The sequence below is a fragment of the Erpetoichthys calabaricus genome, chromosome 11, assembly GCF_900747795.2.
Source record: "Erpetoichthys calabaricus chromosome 11, fErpCal1.3, whole genome shotgun sequence".
NCBI classification, from domain to species: domain Eukaryota; kingdom Metazoa; phylum Chordata; class Cladistia; order Polypteriformes; family Polypteridae; genus Erpetoichthys; species Erpetoichthys calabaricus.
The window spans coordinates 154,087,147-154,107,547 of record NC_041404.2 but is presented as its reverse complement, the minus strand read 5'-3'; the positions used below and the strand labels follow the sequence as shown (position 1 = coordinate 154,107,547).

Here is a 20,401-nt window from a genome sequence, read left to right as displayed (position 1 = left end):
TGCGGCATGGACAGTTTTACAAATGACTTCATCGGATTTCTTCATGCTTATTAAGCAGCCCTTCCCCGAAAGGATCCTGTAAATTTCAACATCTAATTCCCTGACTGGTCAACCCTTCATGCAAGAAAAACAAAAAGGAGCTGCTTTCCATGGCACTTGTGTTGCTTACCTATATACAGCTTAATTGTGTTTTGTATAGTTTGAATGCTGCATATGTGTGCAAATGGCAAATAATTTATCGGTCACTAAGTTTAATGGAATAAAACCCATTCGCTGGTGACATTACCATCTCATAAAGGATTTTTCTGCAATATATATTGCATATGACATCACAATTTATCATCTTTGGTTGTTTTAGTGTGGACAGAAATACTTTTGTAAACATTGTGGAAACGCTAGTATGGACAGAAATTTCTTTGGTTTCAAAATGTAACTTTCTTTTTTTTTTTTTAAATAAAAATGTAGTAGTGTTTATGCAGCCTATGTAATTCATCACGAGGAATGAAGTACAACAACATACTTCAGGTAAATGAACACAAGGAGAGAAACACCAAATATAAGGTCCTTCATTCAATTCATCTGTGGCAAAAGACACAGCAATCAGGTACTGCACATAAATTAATTATCATAGAATTTAAACATTTAGTGCAGTGGGTATAGAAAAAGAATCACCCCCTTTGTAAATATTCACATTTTGTTGCTTTACAGCCTAAAATGAAAACCCACACAAAAATATTTTTTTCAGCTTTACACAATGCAACCTAGAACATCCAAGTCAAAAAATTTGGAAAAATAATAATACATAAAAAAATTGTGAGTGTGCTCCCCTTGACTTTCTCATATACTGAGATAGAGGAAAAGGTCATCAGAACCGCTTCCAGTTGCACAATATTTCTCAAATATCATATATCTGTTTCACATCATAACTAACTGATAATATCGATACACAATCATTTATCTCTATTTATAATCAAACTTTATATTAAAATGATATTTTCGCACTTAGGTAGGTTGAAAATGGTGGTGGAATTTTTTCATGATTGCATATGCATTACCTAGATTATGTGCAAAGTGAAAAGAGTTATAGTCACCCAAAAACTTAGAAAAAGTGTTAGTATTATATAATACTAGTCATGTGCGCCCAACTACATTGTGCGTGTTAAAGTTGTCTGTGAAGGGCTCCCTGTTTAAACGCGGCTGCCAGTCGTGAACTGGGCCCTTCGTCGCACAGCATTATGATTTTTTATAAGGGAAACAAAATTACAAAAGAAAACCCTTAGACATTGATTCGATAGGAACGGCCTACTCGGAATCACTGTCCGAATAGTAGTTATGTGGTGGTGGAGGAGCATTTCTGCTTCTCTCCGTTCACAGTCCGTCTCGTTTTCACGACGCTGTCATTTCCTCTCACGATCTCTTCTCAACCTTTCTCCAGTCTCGCAGGTTGCTTTGTGGCAATCCAAAGAGTAAGGCAATATACACAGAGCAATGGTTATAAAAGGGGGACACATAGGTATCCAGGCTCTTTAAAGCATAAATAGGGATTCACTTCACTGACATGTGAGCAAGCCACGGTACAACTGTGAGACGCGCAGCACTCGCCGGCTACAACGTAACAATAATAATTTCCGGAACTTGCTGTTACGTTGTCATTCATTTTACCCACTGTCTTTCTTTCATTCATATGTTATGTAGGCACGTAACCTTTTATATTAGGCAATCTCATTCTCTAACCAGGCCTCAGGAGCTAACCAGCGTAACACTGTCCACCACCCCTTTCGTTATTCCGGCACATTGTTGACATCCGTGAGTAACAACAATGTACTAAACTGGAAGGTGGTCTACGCATGCGTGGAATTCGCGGACAAACAAAGATCAAGATCCAAATGAAGATTATATATAAAGATTAGTTAATTTAAAGCACAACAATTTGTTTAGTTTGAATGTCTGTGTTTTGAGGTGTGACTGGAGTACTACAGTCTTCAGTACTATAAGCCTGGAGGAGATTCTTAATGCAATGCCTATGTTTTAGCTGTCTCTCTACTGCTATCTAGTGCTTCTTCTTCTAATTCATTCGTGGACAAACAAAGATCAAGATCCAAATGAAGATTATATATAGAGATTTGTTGCAATAGGTAAAACTGCATTTACCTACATTAAATTATGATAATGATGGCAGAAATAAAAAATATATATATATATACCATAAGATTAAATGTATTACCAGGAACACGACGGGGACGTAGCAACTTATTGTTCCCATTACATCTTTATATTTACATGGCATGTTCAATGTTTACATGTTATTTTTACACTGATGATTTCTAATTTAAAATAAAATTAATAATAGTTATCGAAAGAATTTGCGTTATATTGAATACAGTTTTTAATATCCATGATGGAAAAAATTCAAATGGTTGTTTAAATAAAATACTACTTCTGGTTGAGTAATTTTTCTCAAATTTCATATTTACAATGATAAAAAGCAAACAGATCTATACAAAATTTGAATCATCATTCTGTAATTATAACCATGGTTTACTTGAAAATTTGCAAAAGTATTCAGTTTAAGTACCACTTCCGGTTGCCAGAAGCAGCCCAAAAGTTGATAGGATTTCTTATTTTTGATATAAAGCAGGTATACAAAATCTCACAGACCTATGTCAAAGCGTTTTTTGAGCTATTGTGTTTACAAACAGACACACAATTTAAAAAATGGTATTTTCCGACTCAGGAAGGTCTAAAAACGTCAAGATTCATCAAAATCTCAAGGGTGAATTTTTCTCACGATTCCTATACCTTCTCTATACTTATTATATGAGAAAGTAAAAACTGATAAAGTTTGAATTGATAAAGGATCAACCCTCTGTGTCAATACTTTATGGAACCACCTTTTGCTTTACTCACAGTCTTGAGTCTGTTGGGATTCTTCTGGACCAGCTTTCCACATCCAGACTGTATGATATCTGCCCACTCATCTTCATAGATCTGTTCAATGGTTACCATCCAATTTGACTGAGCTTGGTGGACTGAAAACTTCAGATCATTCCACAGATTTTCAATAGGGGTTAAGTCTGGGCTCTGACCAGGCCACACAATGACATTCACCATTCTCCAGACACTGAGTGGTCAACTCTGCTGTGCACTTCGGGTCATTGTCATGATAAAAAGTGAACCTTCTTCCCATTTTCAACTTTCTGGCAGAAGGCAGCACATTTTCTTCAAAAATTTGATGGTATACTGTATCATCTATTTTTGCTTCTACCCTGACAAGTGTCCCAGTTCCTGCTGCAGAGAAAGACCCCTACAAGACAATGCTACCACCTCCATGCTTTCCTGTAGCTATGGTGTGTCTTGGATGGTGACCTGTATTGGCACTCTGCCAGGTGTATCATTTGGTGTTGAGGCCAAATAGTTTGATTTTGGTCTCATTTAACCATCAACACCTTTTTCCACTTGGCCTCAAAATCTTCAAGGTGCATTTTGGTAAAGCTCAAACGAGACTTGAGGTGGCCTTTCTTGAGGAGTGTCTTTTCTTTTGCAGCCCTCCCATACAAGCCTCATTTGTGGAGTGCTTGTGATATTGTTGTCACATGCACACAATGACCACTCTTCACCATAAATCCTGTAGAAGTCCTGTAACTCCTTCAAAGTTGCCATTGGCCTCTTGGTAGCTTATCTGACCAGTATCATCTACCCAGTTTGGAGGGATGGCCAGATCTGGGGAGTGTCCCAGTAGCACCAAACACTTTTACTGTACTTCTTAATTATGGATTTTTACTGTGCTCCTAGGGACTGATAAAGCTTCTGAAATCTTTTTGCATCCACCTCCTGACTTGCACCTGTCCACAACTTTATGCCCATGATCTTTAGAAAATGCTTTGCCAGCCACAGTCAATTGTGTGCTTTCAGTTGCACTACCAAGCATTGGAATTCTCTAGGAATGGTGGAATGAATCAAAATGATTACAATGGATCATAAGTGGAAGCCAATTAGCTGTGTGCAATGCAGAAGGTGATTAGTTACACCTGACTGAGTTTACAAGGATTGCCTGAGAGGGGAGTGATCCCTTTATCAATCAGTGATTCTTGTTTTTTATTTATTTATTACCAACTGCATGTGGTCTTCAGGAAAAAAACAACCTGAAGAATCCCTAGTAGTTTTACTATATTTGTGAACTTAAAAAGGCGTCAGTTAACTCTTGAGAATTACCCAGGGCAAACGACAAGGACCCACCCATGCTTGTTGCCCCACTGGCCTTTGTATGAAGACACTGGCAATACCATATCTTAGGCGTATCGCTGGCATAGGAGTCCTATTAATATTTGTTTCGAGAAAATACCACCAGATGGACGACGTTTAGTGCCCTCCGTTGCTCAGACTTTTCACTTGCACGTTGTTGAACTGCGGTGTTTGCTTCGTTACAGTATTGTATCTCTTCAATTGTCATCAGTATGACGTTGTTGGGCTGCAGCGTTTGCTGCACAAAAGTGTTTCACAGTGAGAAGTGAGATGCATGCAGGTGCCAAAAAATATAAAAATGCATGCATGCGCCACCTAGTGGCTGTGGTTGAGTGTGAGCTAAGCAGACTGCTCCATACATGCACAGGTCTTCATTTACGTAGGTCTAATGTTGCTGTTATATCTTTGACTTGGATGTTACGGGTTGCACAGAGTAAAAAAAGCTGTAACAAATATTTGTGTGTGTGTTTTCATTTTAGACTGTAAAAACAACAAAGTGTGAATATTTTAAATGTGTCTTGATGTCACCCTGTCTTGTTGCTTTTAACATTCAACTCTTATGTACATAAAAGGATAATTTGGGAAGCACTTTAAGGCACTGTGAAAGGCGCTATATTGAAAAGCAAGACGGATTTGTTTTTTCCTCTTTTTATCCCCCCATTTTGCAACAACATATGCCTAATTAAAATGGAATAATTTCCTGCAAAACAATGAGAAACAAATTCAAAAGGGACTTCACCAAGCTACATCACAGCACATGCAAGAATTCCACCAAAAAAAAAAAAAAATTGTTCTCAGCTTCTGAGGACTGCTTTCGCCTTTAAAGTGGGCGAAAATGTAATTCCATAAGAGGATGATTGTGCTTTTAAAAGCAAGCCAGATTTGATCAATACAATTTTTCAAAGGCCATTATTTCAAAAAAGCCCATTAGAAGTAGACAGACAGAGCATCTGCCAAGGACCAAGATTGTTATCAATGCCACCGAACATCACGAAGTGCTCCGATAGCATCTGCCGATCAGGAAACAAAAAAAGAAAAAGAAAGAAACACACTTCTCTGAGAAAAGGACTTCTTGGAACTCAAGATCTTTAAAAAGTGCTTTGCCAGCCATAGTCAATTGGGTGCTTTCAGGGAAAATGCTAAGAATGCAGAAGTATAAAAATGACCTGAAAAACCTGATCTGCATACCATAAGAAGATCATTTGTTTGAGTTCACTTGTTATTCTCAATGTTATAACACCCAGTATCCAAATACTGAGCTCTCACTATTGCAATGTGTCCACATGTCTGTGTGTGTGTCAACCAGCCATCAGTCCCTCTTGATCTAGCTCAGGGTTATGAAGGTCATGGACGCCAGAGCCTGCCTTGGCAGCAATAATAACAATAATTCTGTACATTTATATAGCACTTTTCTCACTACTCAAAGCACTCTCCATGCATGGAGGACTCGGGAAGCAAACCCACAGTCTCCTTACTGCCAAGCAGCAGCATTACCAATGGGAGAAAGGCATCAGCAAAACATGCTTGTAATGCCAGTCTGCTGCATGGTATATTTATGCATAACAAGTTAGAGTCGCCAATTAATTAAACAAATATACATCGTGGAGATATAGGAGTAAAAATTCTAGCACAAACAGCAAACCCTACCTAGACACAGACCGAATGTGCAAACATACACTGACAGGTTGAAACCCCAAATTATTATAACATATATATATATATAATATATATATATATATAATATATATATATATAATATATATAATATATATATATATATATAATATATATATATATATAATATATATAATATATATAATATATATATATATATATAATATATATAATATATATATATATAATATATATAATATATATAATATATATATATATAATATATATAATATATATATATATATATATATATATATATATATATATATATATATATATATATATATATATATATATATATATATATATATATAATACGAGAACACGCTTGACAGACGGAGTGCCGGTGAAACGACATTCAGACACACGGGAATACAGAGGAAAGTAGCTGAAAGTACATGTAGGGAAAGAGACAGAAGAAAAGAAGTTAATAAAGCAATTTTAGTGCAAATTCATGACATTTCCTGTAATAATAATTATTATGCACAAAATAGAGCTTAATAATGCAGTTAACACTTCAAAGTTTTGCTCATGTCACCTGGACTTAGTGCACACAGAATCAATCAATCCATAGTATTGTTTTATATTTTGAAACTGGATTAACTTTCATCTCACATATATGGTGACCATGATCAGATTCCAGCTTAGTGTCTCCTCAGTGTCATTATCACCTCAGAGTGAACCCTGGTGTCTTCATGCTGACCAGATGTACAAATGACCTACCAGTCTGAGGCAAAGAAGATGTTTTCTACTCATCACTTTACATTCATGACCTTCCATACATAAATACAAATGTATTTACATACATTATATACAGTAATAAAAAAAGCACAAGACAAGGGTTTGGGTACAACTATGCAATGCGGTGAAACCAAAAAAAAAAAATACAAGTCAAGAAAATATAGAAATGAAATAATGACCATTCAGGTTATTCGCAAACCATTACATATACAAAGAGATGCAACTGGTGTTGTGATGAGACACGTTGTCAGACGCAGGTTCCACCAATGAATGCTAACTTGGGGCGTCAAACTTGAGTTGCAACATTCAGTCCAATAGTAGAGGACATGACGTCAGTGGTCAGGAGGCTGCTTTGTCTTAGAGACAAAAGAGGAGAGGGGATTACCAACAGCGCCCTCTCACGCTTGGCGGTGGTATTGCATTTATTATCAGAGCCTTGCAGTTGTCCCCTACTCAAGTATGTCTGACACTACATCCAATACATTTCTCAAAGCCACACTGTCACACACATAGGGCCTAAATGATATATTCAACAGAAATTGTGCATTATTTGCTTGTGATGATATAAATGTAGACTTAGGGTTGTTTTATATTTTGCTTTTCATATTTTTTTTTTCTATCCCGCTCTGCTTATACCCTGCTTTCTCATGTGTACCTTCCTTTAATGCTGAAGATGGAAGAAATGAGTCATGGTTCCTTTTGTTTAAAAGAAGGAAGTTGGGTTAGGTATTGAAGACTGGAGAGGCATTTATGACTAACGTGTTTTATAAAATGTGGCAGGGTCACTTTGTGCCATAAATCTTAAATAGAATTATAGTGTAACGTTTTGTTTGTACACTGCCATGCTTGACAATCTACTCTATGCTGCATGTGTGGCTCTGCTGTGAATTTTTGCTTTTAGCAACTCTGCATATATATTCTTGTCATTTAAGCATGTGTAAAAATTAGAAGCAGAATCTAAACAAGTTTGACTTCTTCATTGTGCTGTTTTTCTAAACCCTATTTTTAGGGCCCTGTGCATAATAATCAGCATGTCAGCCTTCTCTCCCAGACACACACACACTCTCACTCTCTCTCTTTAAATTATTTTTTAACTGTCATATTTCTACAGTATTTTGCCTATTAAATTGAAATTCTTTCATCTGTTTGAGTAGAGTTTCTAATTATTTTCTTTTTTGTTCAGGTTGCTTAGGCCAAAGTAAGACAAACTTTTAATATTTTTGAATGTAGTACTAGGGTGTTGTACCGTGTTAGCCATTGTGAATGTAGAGAAAAGCCAAGCAAAATGACACCTTTTATTGGCTAACTAAAAAGATTACAATATGCAGGCTTTCGAGGCAACTCAGGCCCCTTCTTCAGGCAAGATGTATTCTTCGTTTCTTCTTGCCTGAAGAAGGGGCCTGAGTTGCCTCAAAAGCTTGCATATTGTAATCTTTTTAGTTCGCCAATAAAAGGTGTCATTTTGCTTGGCTTTTCTCTATATTTTTTAATGTAATTTTTCCTACAGTTTTATTTATCTATTTTTTTTTTTTTGTTTGAACATTAAAACAATCTAGATGAGAACAGGCCATTCCGCCCATCAAAGGTCGCTGGTCTTATCCACTTAATTCTTCCAAAAAAATTATCAATCTAAGTTTGAGGGTCCCTAAAGTCTACCACACTACTTGATAACTTATTTTAGGTTTCTATGGTTCGCTGTGTGAAGAAAATCAACCCAATATTTTTGCCTCCAACTGTGTTCCCGTGTTCTTGATGAATAACATTCTCGATCCACTGGACTAATTCCCTTCATAATTTTAAAACCTTCAGTTATGTCATCTCTTAATCTTCTTTTGCTTTAACTGAAAAGGCTCAGCTCTTTTAATCTTTCTTCATAACTCGTCCCCTGCAGCCCTGAATCAGCCTCGTTGCTCTTCTCTGGACTTTTTCTAGTGCTGCTATGTCCTTTTTGGAGACCAAAACTGCCCCCAGTACTCCAGATGAGGCCTCACCAGTATGTTATAAGGCTTGAGCAGAACCTCCTTGGACTTGTACTCCACACATCAGGGCACTATATAACCTGACATTCTGTTAGCCTTCTTAATGGCTTCTGAACACTGTCTGGAAGCACTGTGTAATGAGCAAAATGCTGAGGACATAACAAAATTTAAATACATGCATCTATACTCATTAGTACCTTAAACTTTCAAAATACTAACAAACACATGACAGTTAGAATATGTTAAGCAAGAGCAACTCAGCTTGAGGAAGAAACCTAAATCCAATCTGTACAGATTCTAGCATTCCCAGTGCACTAAAGTGAAAACCAATGTTGATGATTTTGGCAGAAATCAAATAATATGTAAGACATGCATGCAGTATGTAATACAGTACATACATTAAAACAGGTTAGTTTCAGCCCCAATCCAACAGGCTCCAGCCCTCCATGACTCCATGCAGGAATAAGTTTGTTCAGAATGTAACTTAATAAATGAATAAGTAAATAATCAGAGTTCAGCATTTCTGCTTGGCACACAGTATTGCTAGGACAGGCCTTGTTTTAGAAAAAGTATATTCTGAAAATGAATGAATGATAAATGTTTGACAGTTCTGAAACTGTGGGGCGGGCGCAAGTAACAAAAAGGGGGGCGCAAAGATGTGAAAAAAAAAAAGAAAACAAGAATCGAAAATATGAAAAATACATCTATTGAAACCAAAACAAATTAACTTAAACTACATTCTGATACTAGAAAAATAAATATAGAGTTAGATAAATGTCGATAAAAGTTAAGTAGGTATAATAAAATATGCATCTATGATATGTCATTAATTAAAAAAGAACAAATTGGTATTAGTGGGCGCCTTTCAAAAAAACGTTGGGGGGGCATGATTAAAACTTATGAAAACTCGAGTCGCAAATACTTAAAAGGTTGAGAAACACTGTGGTAAAGCCTGCTTATCAGACCGTCATCATTTTCCAGGGGGCTTTTTTATCTCCCGTCCACTTTTATAGTTACGTCTGTGAAGGGGACTCTCTCAGCATGCACCTTTTCTCCTTTACTCGTGCGTTTCAGACTCGCAGTTCCCCTTTCATTGCATCATCAAAGCTAAACTGACCAATCAGATTGCTCTGAGAGACTGGACTCACGGACCTTAGTAGTTTATTATATAGTAGATTTTGGCTTTCATGTTTTATATTTTACGAGATGCATATTTACATCATTGATCGACTAGATTCCAACTCTGGGTTTCCTAATGCCTTGTTCTCCATGTGACTGGGAGAAGCTCCAGCTCCTCTTGACCATGTGTTGAGTTAGGTGGATAGTTTATAAGTAATGTTATTTATATATTACTAGGGAGCTTCACCCCCTGCTTGCTTTGCTCGCCAACCAAATCTGCGCCAGCAACTTCACGTCTGTCGCTCACGTATGTGGATTTCACTTTCACCAAACAACAAAACTTAATTTTCCCGGATAGGCCTCTTCATTGGGAAGAAACACTACTTCTCCCTGATGGCAACACGAATTAGACGATCTACAAGTCTCCGAGTTAAAGATTAAAGCCAAACAATATCTACATATTTCTGTCATATCACCTATGTCCATATATTCAATCTTTTTGCTTTACCTTTTCATCAATATTGCATTGAATTTTGATTCCATGTTTAGAATTACATTGTGACAACACAACGTATATAACTGCCCGTGAGTGAATATCATTTCTTTTTTTCTCTACAAGAAATGTGTCTGACAATAGCATTCACACAAATGAGAAATGACTGAACCGTGTGCGTGGTTATGTGGGCAGGACTTTTCCAAATCTCTTTGCACAGGCTCTTGTCGCACAGGGCTTGCAATTTTCTCTTGCGGATTTCACTTTCACCAAACAAGAAATCTTTTAATTCTCATGGATACGCCTCTTCCTTGGCAAGAAACACCCCTTTTCCCTGATGGCAACAGAAATTAGATGATCTACAAATCTCCGACTTAAAGTTTAAATCTGAACAATATATTCAATCTCTCTTCGCTGTTTCGTTATTTCACCAAGTAATAATTTCCGTTTGTTTGTGCTTTCGAAGAGAGACTTTCGAATCTTCGTACTTCCATTATTTCTAACCTGCTCTGCATGTGTACCGTGCCAACGTTTTTGAATTCTTTACGACGATCTACTTTGTCATCTACTCTTTGTCTTTTATTTCTGGCATGGTTAAATCTCTTGACACAAAGTCTTGTCTCACAGGACGTGAAAGTGTCTCTCTGAAAAAGTCACGTCTTGTCTCCTTCCAAGATTTTGTTTAATAATAGGGAGATTATTTACCAGACACCTTTATCCAAGGCAACTTACAAAGCAAGTTATGCAATATTCAAAAATGATTAGAAAGTGCAAGCATCAAATGCAATAGATAACAAGATAAAAAAAACAAGCAGGAGGGAGTTGTATTACTACTATATAATAATATCTGCAGCTAGACAAACACCAAAAAATAAGTATCCTAAATTCTATTAGTACAACAACAGCTATCAGGTAGAAAAGAAACTAAGCAGATCCAAAATATTTAATGAAAAGGTGCATTATCAAAAAAACATTTAAACATGAATAAACCAAGTGCAGCTCAAATAGCTGAAGGGAGATCATTCCACCGCTTTGGAGCAAAAATGGAGAAGCATCATCAGCTGTTGGCAGATCTGCTAGACTGGTGTCCATTAGTGCCACAAGCAAGGACTCCATCCATGTATGTAACAGAAAAAGCAAATCAAGAATTGAATGGATTTCAACTAACCCTGGGCTGTATGTTCCTTTGTGTCCAGTGCTACTACAGCATTCTCCAGCTCTCCACAACCAGAAAAAACGCTTTCATAATAAAATAAAACCCTTCTACACCAATCCATCTATTCTTGTATTCACTTAATCCAATTCAGAGTCATCATGAGTAAAAGCCTATCCTGCAAGGCAGAAACATCCATTATATAGCTCTCAGTGTGTTAATAAATCTAGTTTTTAAATCAAATTTCCTTCAGGAAGAATACTTCTTAATGTGTTTGTATGGCAAGACAAATTGGAGAACACATTCATAGCCACTCAGAAACACATCTGCCCTCGTATTGTAAGGACTGTCTGTTCTGCTTAACTGCTTTTAGATTATATTCACCTGGATATTCACAATATAATGTTTGCAATCAGTTAATCATTGCTCAGAACCTTAAAAGTGTTATAGAAATTATGATAAATGGATAATAAGCAATAGGCAATTTAAAAAACATGTAATTGCTATGCTTTATTTAGAAATGCCTTAAAGTACATACACTACGGGAAAAAATTTTAAAACATCTCAGTTTTTCCAGTTTTTATGGAAATGCACGCAGTTTAATGTCTTAATGCCAAATAAAAAATAAGTCAAGGAATCATTGTTTATTTCTTCTATGCCTTGATTTCATGAAACAATTAAGTGTTCAAAATGTTATTCAAATTTTTTATTCAAAGTAGCCACCTTCTGCTGATATAACAGCCAAACACACAAGTGGCATTCTTTCTATAAGAGAAATCAGATTACATCTTGCCTGAAGAAGGGGCCTGAGTTGCCTCGAAAGCTTGCATATTGTAATCTTTCTAGTTAGCCAATAAAAGGTGTCATTTTGCTTGGCTTTTCTCTACATTCATAATGGCTAACACGGTACAACACCCTAGTACTATAAGAGAAATCAAAAATTGTTCAGAAAGATCTTCCCGACACTATTGCAGAAGTTCCCACAAATGTGTTGCACTTGCAGGTTGCTTTCCTTTCAACCTTCTGTCCAGTTCATCTCAAACTAACTCAACGGGGTTCACGTCTGCAGACTGAGCTGGCCAGTCCATGTTTTGAAGTATACCTCCTTGTGCTTTTCATGTAGTTCTGACATAGCCTGGAGGTATATTTTGGGTCGTTGTCTTGCTGTAGGATGAACCCCCAAAGCTGCTGGACGCAGACTAGAAGTTGATTCAGAATGCCGTCACTCTGTGCAAGTCACCAATTCTTCCTCCGTCACACGTCCTTCTCAATGTTTGACAGTTGGTGTCGCACACTGAGGAACCATCCTTTCACCGACACAATGACATACAAACCCCTGCATGATGAACCAAAGATTCAATTTTTGAATCATTTGTCCATAAGACTTTCTTCCAAGACTTTCATAAGGTTTTCTTCCAGTCTGCAGTAATTCACACAGCTGCTATTTCAAGACCCAGGCAAGACTCGCTTATTTTTATTGTCCTTTAAGGAATGGCAACTCACCCTGTCAAACCTGCAGCACAATAGAAATGTGCTTTTTTTGACCACTGTTAAGCAGTGCTTGAAACTGATGTGCTGTGCGGCACCTCTCATGCAAGCTGGTGACCCTCAGAAACTTGTATTCTGGTTGGGTTGTTACTTTGGGTCTGCCAGATCTTTTCCTATCAGATTTTCTTCCTGTTTCCAATTGCCTTTCGATTGTGTAGGACACCACTGTACTCACTGACACTTTTATTTAAAGAAACTGCAAAAAAAAAAGGCCTACACTTCTAAGGGTTATGATGCTCTCTCTCATTTCATTTGTTAATTGCTAATATTTTGCCATTATCACTGGAATATTATCCAAGCAGTACTTCAGAAGGATTAGTAAGACAGTCTGTTCCAACTCTGCTTTAAGACAGACAGAGTTTTAAGTAATCGGCAGAACTTGGGACACCTGTGCAAATTGTTTGCTTCAATGTGCAAGGCTTCATTTACACATGCAGTTTATAACCTATTAGTTGTTCCCTGAAGAAGGTCCATTTGTAATATTATAAAATTTCCTTTTTATTGTTTTTGCTAACATAAACTTTAAATTTAAACCTCTGGCAGTTTATTGCTTACCTTTTCACCATTTTAGGTCATTCACTGAACTTCACCTGATTAAATCTGAAGAAAAACTGTAAACACTGATATGGTTCTATAGCTTTTGACTGGTAGTGTATGGGCAAATAATACAATCCTCCATAATGTTGCATACCTGAACACACAGGATATCATGGCTCACACAAGAAAACAGGTGAAAATATCAATAATGCCACTACAGAACTGAAAATGCAATCAGAACCAATACCCCAATTGTCAGCAAATCATAGATGTGGGGCCAACATTAACCAAATTACAAATGCACTAAACTAAATTGGCAGATTTTTTATGCATTAAAAATAAACATACATAATATCTGGAATGAAATTTAAAAGAAATGCCTTAAAAATAATTGAGCACTTCCAAATAAGTTCACCATTTACCTATCTGCCCAAGTTGTGCTCGTCATTCTGGTGTATATTTGAGAGGAGGTTTGTTATTTATCATACTATAATAACATCCATCCATTATCCAACCCACTATATCCTAACTACAGGGTCACGGGGGTCTGCTGGAGCCAATCCCAGCCAACACTGGGCGCAAGGCAGGAAACAAACCCCAGGCAGGGTGCCAGCCCACCACACGGCACACACACACACACACACACACACACACTAGGGACAATTTAGAATCGCCAATGCACCTAACCTGCATGTCTTTGGACTGTGGGAGAAAACCGGAGCACCCGGAGGAAACCCACACAGACACGGGGAGAACATGCAAACTCCACGCAGGGAGGACCCGGGAGGTGAACCCAGGTCCCCAGATCTCCCAACTGCGAAGCAGCAGCGCTACCCACTGTGCCACCCGTATAATAACATGTATTTACTTATTCTATAAAAAGCCAATTTTCCTCCTGAGGGGAAGTTCTGCCTGTCTGTCTATCCATCTATCTAGAGAGGCAAATTCAGGCATAGGTGGGAAAGAGGAACATGAACTGTGCAAAAGTAATTAAAAGCAAGAGATAAGAAAAATAGTCACATTTTAATTCATTTCAATAACTTCAGTATCAGTGATAGACTGACACCTTAGTCTGGGGCTGGTTGCTGATCACGTCAAAAGCCATTGGGCTAGGCTCCAGCCATTCATGACCGCATTTCAGGAAGACTGAATGATTTTAGTACACTCACATAGGGATTAGTCTCTACGTATACTGTAATTTTATATTAATTTCATGCAACCAAAGTAAAGCTCTGGGTAAGAACCCTCTTCAGCGCTTAGGACCAATTGTTATAATTGCATAGCATTTTGCACACTTATCCAGCAGCTATCAGGTTGAGGAGAAACTAAGCAGTTCAAAAATATTTAATGAAAAGATACATTTTCAAAAGGGAAGACCTGGGATGCAATTCCTGGTCTATTTTCTGCAAGCCAGCAGCACTACCCTCTGCACGGTCTGTGCTGCACACATTAAGAAGGTTAACACCACTAAGATTGAACGATGTGTTGACAACATGTCAGAGGTTATGCTTAAGCTTCAAAATTCACTTGGAATTCTGTGTTCTCGTTACTACAAAAATGATATAGGGGTGCTAGAACACAAGACAATCCAGAGAAGAGCAGCTAGGCTGATTCCATACCCAAAGGCAAGAGCTACAACAAGAGATTTAAGGAGTTGAACCTTTTCAGATTATGCAAATGGAGATTATAAGAGGTGATGATTGATTTTTTTTTTTAATTATGAAAGGAATTAGTACAGTGGATCCCAGTTGTTACTTTAAAATAAATTCAACAAGAACACAGGGACATGGTTGAAAACTTGTTAAGTCTACATTTCACACAAATGTTAGAAAGTTTTTCGTTACACAAAGAACCACAGACAGTTGGAATAAGTGGCCAAGTAGTGCAGCAGACAGTAGGACTTTAGGGACCTTAAGAACTCAACTTGATGTGATGTTGAAGAAATTTGGTTTGAGTTACATTTGAGGAAATTTGAGTAAAATGGTTTGTTCTTGTCACAATTGTTCTAATAGTCTAATATAAAAACATCTACTTGTTTTTAGCTAGTTGGACTTTTCTTATAGAAAGGGAAATGATGCACAGAGTGTTAGCATACAATGCAGAAAGAGCAAGCCGTATTCAGATGCAATATATAAATTTAAATGTTATCCTTTTAATCAAACAGTTTTCATAACAGGTGCATGGACCTCTTAAATCTGCAACAATTCTGTACAGATTTATGATGCAGCTCCTTCCAGAATAAATGGTGCATATGCATTCAGGCTGTCAAGTATAAGCATGGCATTGTAAGTAACATTATCCCTGCCAAATTGAAAGCCACACCACACTCCATCTATATTTTATAACATATAAAATCTATTATAATAAAAAATCTTGGGATGAGACAAGACGCGAGAGAGAGAGAGAGATCAGAGAGATACTTTCACGTCCCGTGAGACAAGACTTTGTGCCAAGAGATTTAACTACGCCTGGGGCTGGAAATAAAAGACAAAGAGTAGATGACAAAGTGGAACATCGTAAAAAGGTTTAAAGACATTGGCGCGATACACATGCAGAGCAAGTTAGAGATGATGAAAGTATTAAAATTCAAAAGTCTCAAAAAATGATAGTAAAGATCACATTAGTGCAAACAAATGGAAATTATTACTCTGTGAAATAACAGAACAGCGGAAAGAGATTGAATATATTGTTTGGATTTAAACTTTTAAGTCAGAGACAGGTAGATCGTTTAATTCGTGTTGCCATAAGGGAAAAGTAGTGTTTCTTCCCAATGAAGAGGTGTATCCATGAGAATTAAAAAAGATTTGTTGTTTGGTGAAAGTGAAATCCACTTACACGAGTGGCAGAGACGCAAAGTAGCTGGCGCATAGCACAGACCGGGGAGTTGGCGAGTGAAAACCCCTAGTATAATATAATCTATCCAATAGTCACCTGGTCAAATGAGTGAATCAGCTGCCATGATGCAACATCACAGGCTTCGCCTCAGGTGCTAATGTCCAAGGTTCGATCCCTGTAAGGGGAAGCAAAGATGTGTACACCTGATGAGCCCCAAATAGGGCGAAACATGTGCTGTGTACTCTGCATTATTTGGCAGGTATTAATAATTATATATATATTACATATATATACACACACACATATACATACATACATACATACACACATACATACACACATACATACACATATACATACACACATACATACATATTTTTATGTTGTTGCAACAATACCTGAAAATGTTTTAGAAAGTACCGAGAGTTCTGGTTGAGAACAATGATTTCTGTGAATACTTGCTAGTCTCAAGATAAGCATCATTTTCATTAATGTTAGCACTAGTAACATTATTTTCTTAATTATAAGCCTGATTACTCTCCCTTCTCATTTAATCAGTTCCATTCCCAAATCTGCGTTTTCCTAATCACGGTGGTAAAGAGTGGAAATCAAATACTAGCAATAAACATTAGGAGTATGTAAACATTTACAGGAGAAGATGCCAGTTAATTACGACATGATTCAACAAATTTACAGCATACATGATGCTAGCATAAATGTAATGTACACTATTTTCTTTTTGGGGACTTCTGAATTTAAAAAAAATTCTTTGGTAATATCAGGGGCGTATCAATGCTAAAATAATTTTGCGACATATTTAAATTTTTTTATATTTCTTTTAGATGTTGGAGTATTATTGTTAAACTTCTAGACAAAAACATGAGCCCTACAGCAACTGATTGCAAACGTGGGTGTAGCAATGAAATTGTCCTAATTACCTTATCAATTACATTGTAATAAAAATGCCAGAAAGTAATTCAAAATATGGCAACATAGGCAATCAAGAAGAGATTATAGATATTATGCTTGCCCCTCACACCAAATGATGAGACAAGAACTAATAATGCGAGTTTTTACAGGAGGAGGTGCTCATCCTATTGCACGAGAGTTCATCCTTGTTTTTCCAGTCTGTTGTGCACATTTGCTTTAGGAACATTTTAGTGAAGTCATAACTCAGAATGGTGATGGTATATCATAGATGGAGGAGTAGGAGATTGCAGAGACCACTACACACCCTTAAAAATAAATGCTTCAAAACTGGAACTTTACTGAGTTAAGTGGTTCCTCATAAAAAAAACATTGCTTGCCAAAGAAGCATTTAATTCTGGGAATTCAGATTCTTTGTATATATGAAATTAGTTCTTTGGACTTTGTAATCTTTCCTAATGTGTGGACTAAACAAAAATCCTCAATGCGTAGTAAGCTACTTAGCAGGGTGCTAACAGATCAGGAAAACCTGAACCCAGTCTGTGTTAATGTATGCAGCAAAAGTCTTTTAAAAATCAGGACCCCAGTGGCATTTCACAAATCTGTCATTGTCTATTCATGGTAACTAATTTCACGAGACACGCATCTAAAAAGGTTCTTTCTGAAACCTTCATGGGAATGATTCTTTTCTGAAGAGCCACTCTGGCACCTTTAAGAGTGTATGGAGGCCATTTAAACCGCTCTCACTGTACAAGCTACAACTTTCTAAATGCTACCTTCAATTTCCTAATTTTATTAAAATTCATAAAGTCAGTGTACAAGTTATAAATATAGGTAGATTTTTCTATTAAAAAAAAGTGATGCCTACCTGAATTGTTGAAAACTGAATCCTTGACTTTGTCAAAATCAATGGATTCTGAGCTAACAATAAAGTTAAAACTTTTGTACAACAATAGGCAAAAGAATGACTGTAAATCTATCTGGAAAGAATGAAAACAACATTGTCACACTCCATCAATCCAACTCAGGCTCCCAGGAGGGCTAGAACCTGTCCAGCACTGGGATATCATCTGACTCTGTAATCGACCACAATAAGCAAAAATCCATTTTCATGCTCACTTATCCAGTTCGAGTTCATGGGATGCACATCCTACCAGCACTGCAAACAATAACAGTTTATAAGAAAATGCAGAGTGTGCATTGCATAGATTCTTTTGTTTAAGCTCTAGTCTCTCTTACATTTTCCCCTAATATGTATTAAATGTCACCCTGTGATGACCTGACCACACCCGATAGCCTCTTGTCCATAATGTGACACTGAAATGGGTTCAGCTAGTTTGGAAATCTTGTTTGTTATATTAAAAATTGAAAGAAATTTTTATTTCTCCCTCCTCTAGTCTCACCAAATTGAATATCAGAAAAAATGACTAAACCAAAAGCATACTGATGTGGAGCTTCTTTACTGCATTACAGCCCAGCTCAAGGCAATTCTCTGTGCAATGCTATGCTCACTTTGAAGCACCCGAAACTTGGGCATTTATTTTCAGTAAGCTTCAGTAATCTTTTCTGCAGTATTTAAAAACAATCATCTGGGTAAAGCTCCTTAATATTTATTTTCCTTTAGATCTTCCTGTTTACCATTTAAAAGTCTGAAAAGCCCTATCTTAGGGTGGCACGGTGGCGCAGTGGTAGCGCTGCTGCCTCGCAGTTAGGAGACCCGGATTCACTTTCTGGGTCCTCCCTGCGTGGTGTTTGCATGTTCTCCCCGTGTCTGTGTGGGTTTCCTCCCACAGTCCAAAGACATGCAGGTTAAGTGCATTGGCGATCCGAAATCATCCCAAGTGTGTGCTTGGTGTGTGGGTGCCTTGCAGTGGGCTGGTGCCCTGCCTGGGGTTTGTTTCCTACCTTGAGCCCTGTGTTAGCTGGGATTGGCTCTAGCAGACCCCTGTGACCCTATAGTTAGGATATAGCGGGTTGGATAATGAATGGATGAAAAGCCCCATCTTCAGCGTACACCCAACAAGGCGGCAGAAATAAGCTAGGAGACAGACCATCACTAGCACAAGAAAGCCCATAGTCACACTAACATAGTTTAGTAGCCCGTTCCATATTGGCCCTGGTTGCACGTTTTTCCGGATGTATAAAGGAAACCTGAATACCCAGTGGAAAATCTACACAGACATGGTGGAAATGTGCAGCTATTTAACTGGAATATGTAACTAAACAAGGCCTGCAAACATAAAATGAATGTGTAGCATTGGGCTTCATTTTCAAAACAAGCAGCAGTGGGGGCAGCAGGTCTACCTCAGATACCAAAGATCACCAAGGCAATTGTGGCACATGCCACAGTAGTTTGCCGTGACTCACACGGCATGCATAAACCAGTCCAGTCTTCCAAAAAGGAAATAATGAGCTTCACTTTAAAGTCAAAGCACTACTCTCAAACACTGAAAGAAACGATTCACACGAAATCAAAATGTGCAGCGAAACCCAAACAATTTGCAAAATAAATTTGTGTTTTGCATCCAGCAAAGTGTGTGCCATTCTGATAAGCAGAACATGTTTATTATTTGTCTGGAAGCATTTACATGCATGTATTCTGCATTTGTCAGGCTGTTATTTAGTATTTCAATAAAAAATAAATAAATATCTGGTACAAAAAAAAAAAAAAAAACAATTAGGATTAGTCAGTTGCTAAGTAATGGAGTGAATCTTGGCAGCGCCACCTTTCCATGTACGCCGTTTTCCTGTGGAAAGAATATAGGAATGTGCATGATAGTGCGTCTCCATTTGAAAAATATTCACAATGTCATATTTAGAAAACAGAAAAAAAAACAGGCTACGCATCTCCATTATCAAGTGTATGAGATGCATAAATACAATTTGAGTTTACTGGACAGGCCCCAGAAAATTACACAAGTAAACTTAAGTATGAATGAGGCTTTAGGTAGCCAAAAAAAAATCTTTAATCTTACCTCAATAAAAAAGGGTGTGAGGAAGAAATAAACATTATTAACTGTAATGATTATAAGTATTTAACTCACAAATACCAATGACTGTATTTTGTATTAATCATGCTGCAGCGAACTATATGATTTATTATTTCTATATGATTTGTTCTTCATTTAGGTAGAAAAAGAATTAAGCTTGTGC

General features: G+C 37.2%; 1 protein-coding gene across 3 annotated transcripts in view; it reads right to left on the bottom strand.

The window, feature by feature from the left end:
* The window catches only part of arhgdig (Rho GDP dissociation inhibitor (GDI) gamma), a 98,361-nt gene that overhangs the window by 23,520 nt on the left and 54,440 nt on the right, over positions 1-20,401 (bottom strand). The gene's annotated exons all lie outside the window — the stretch shown is intronic.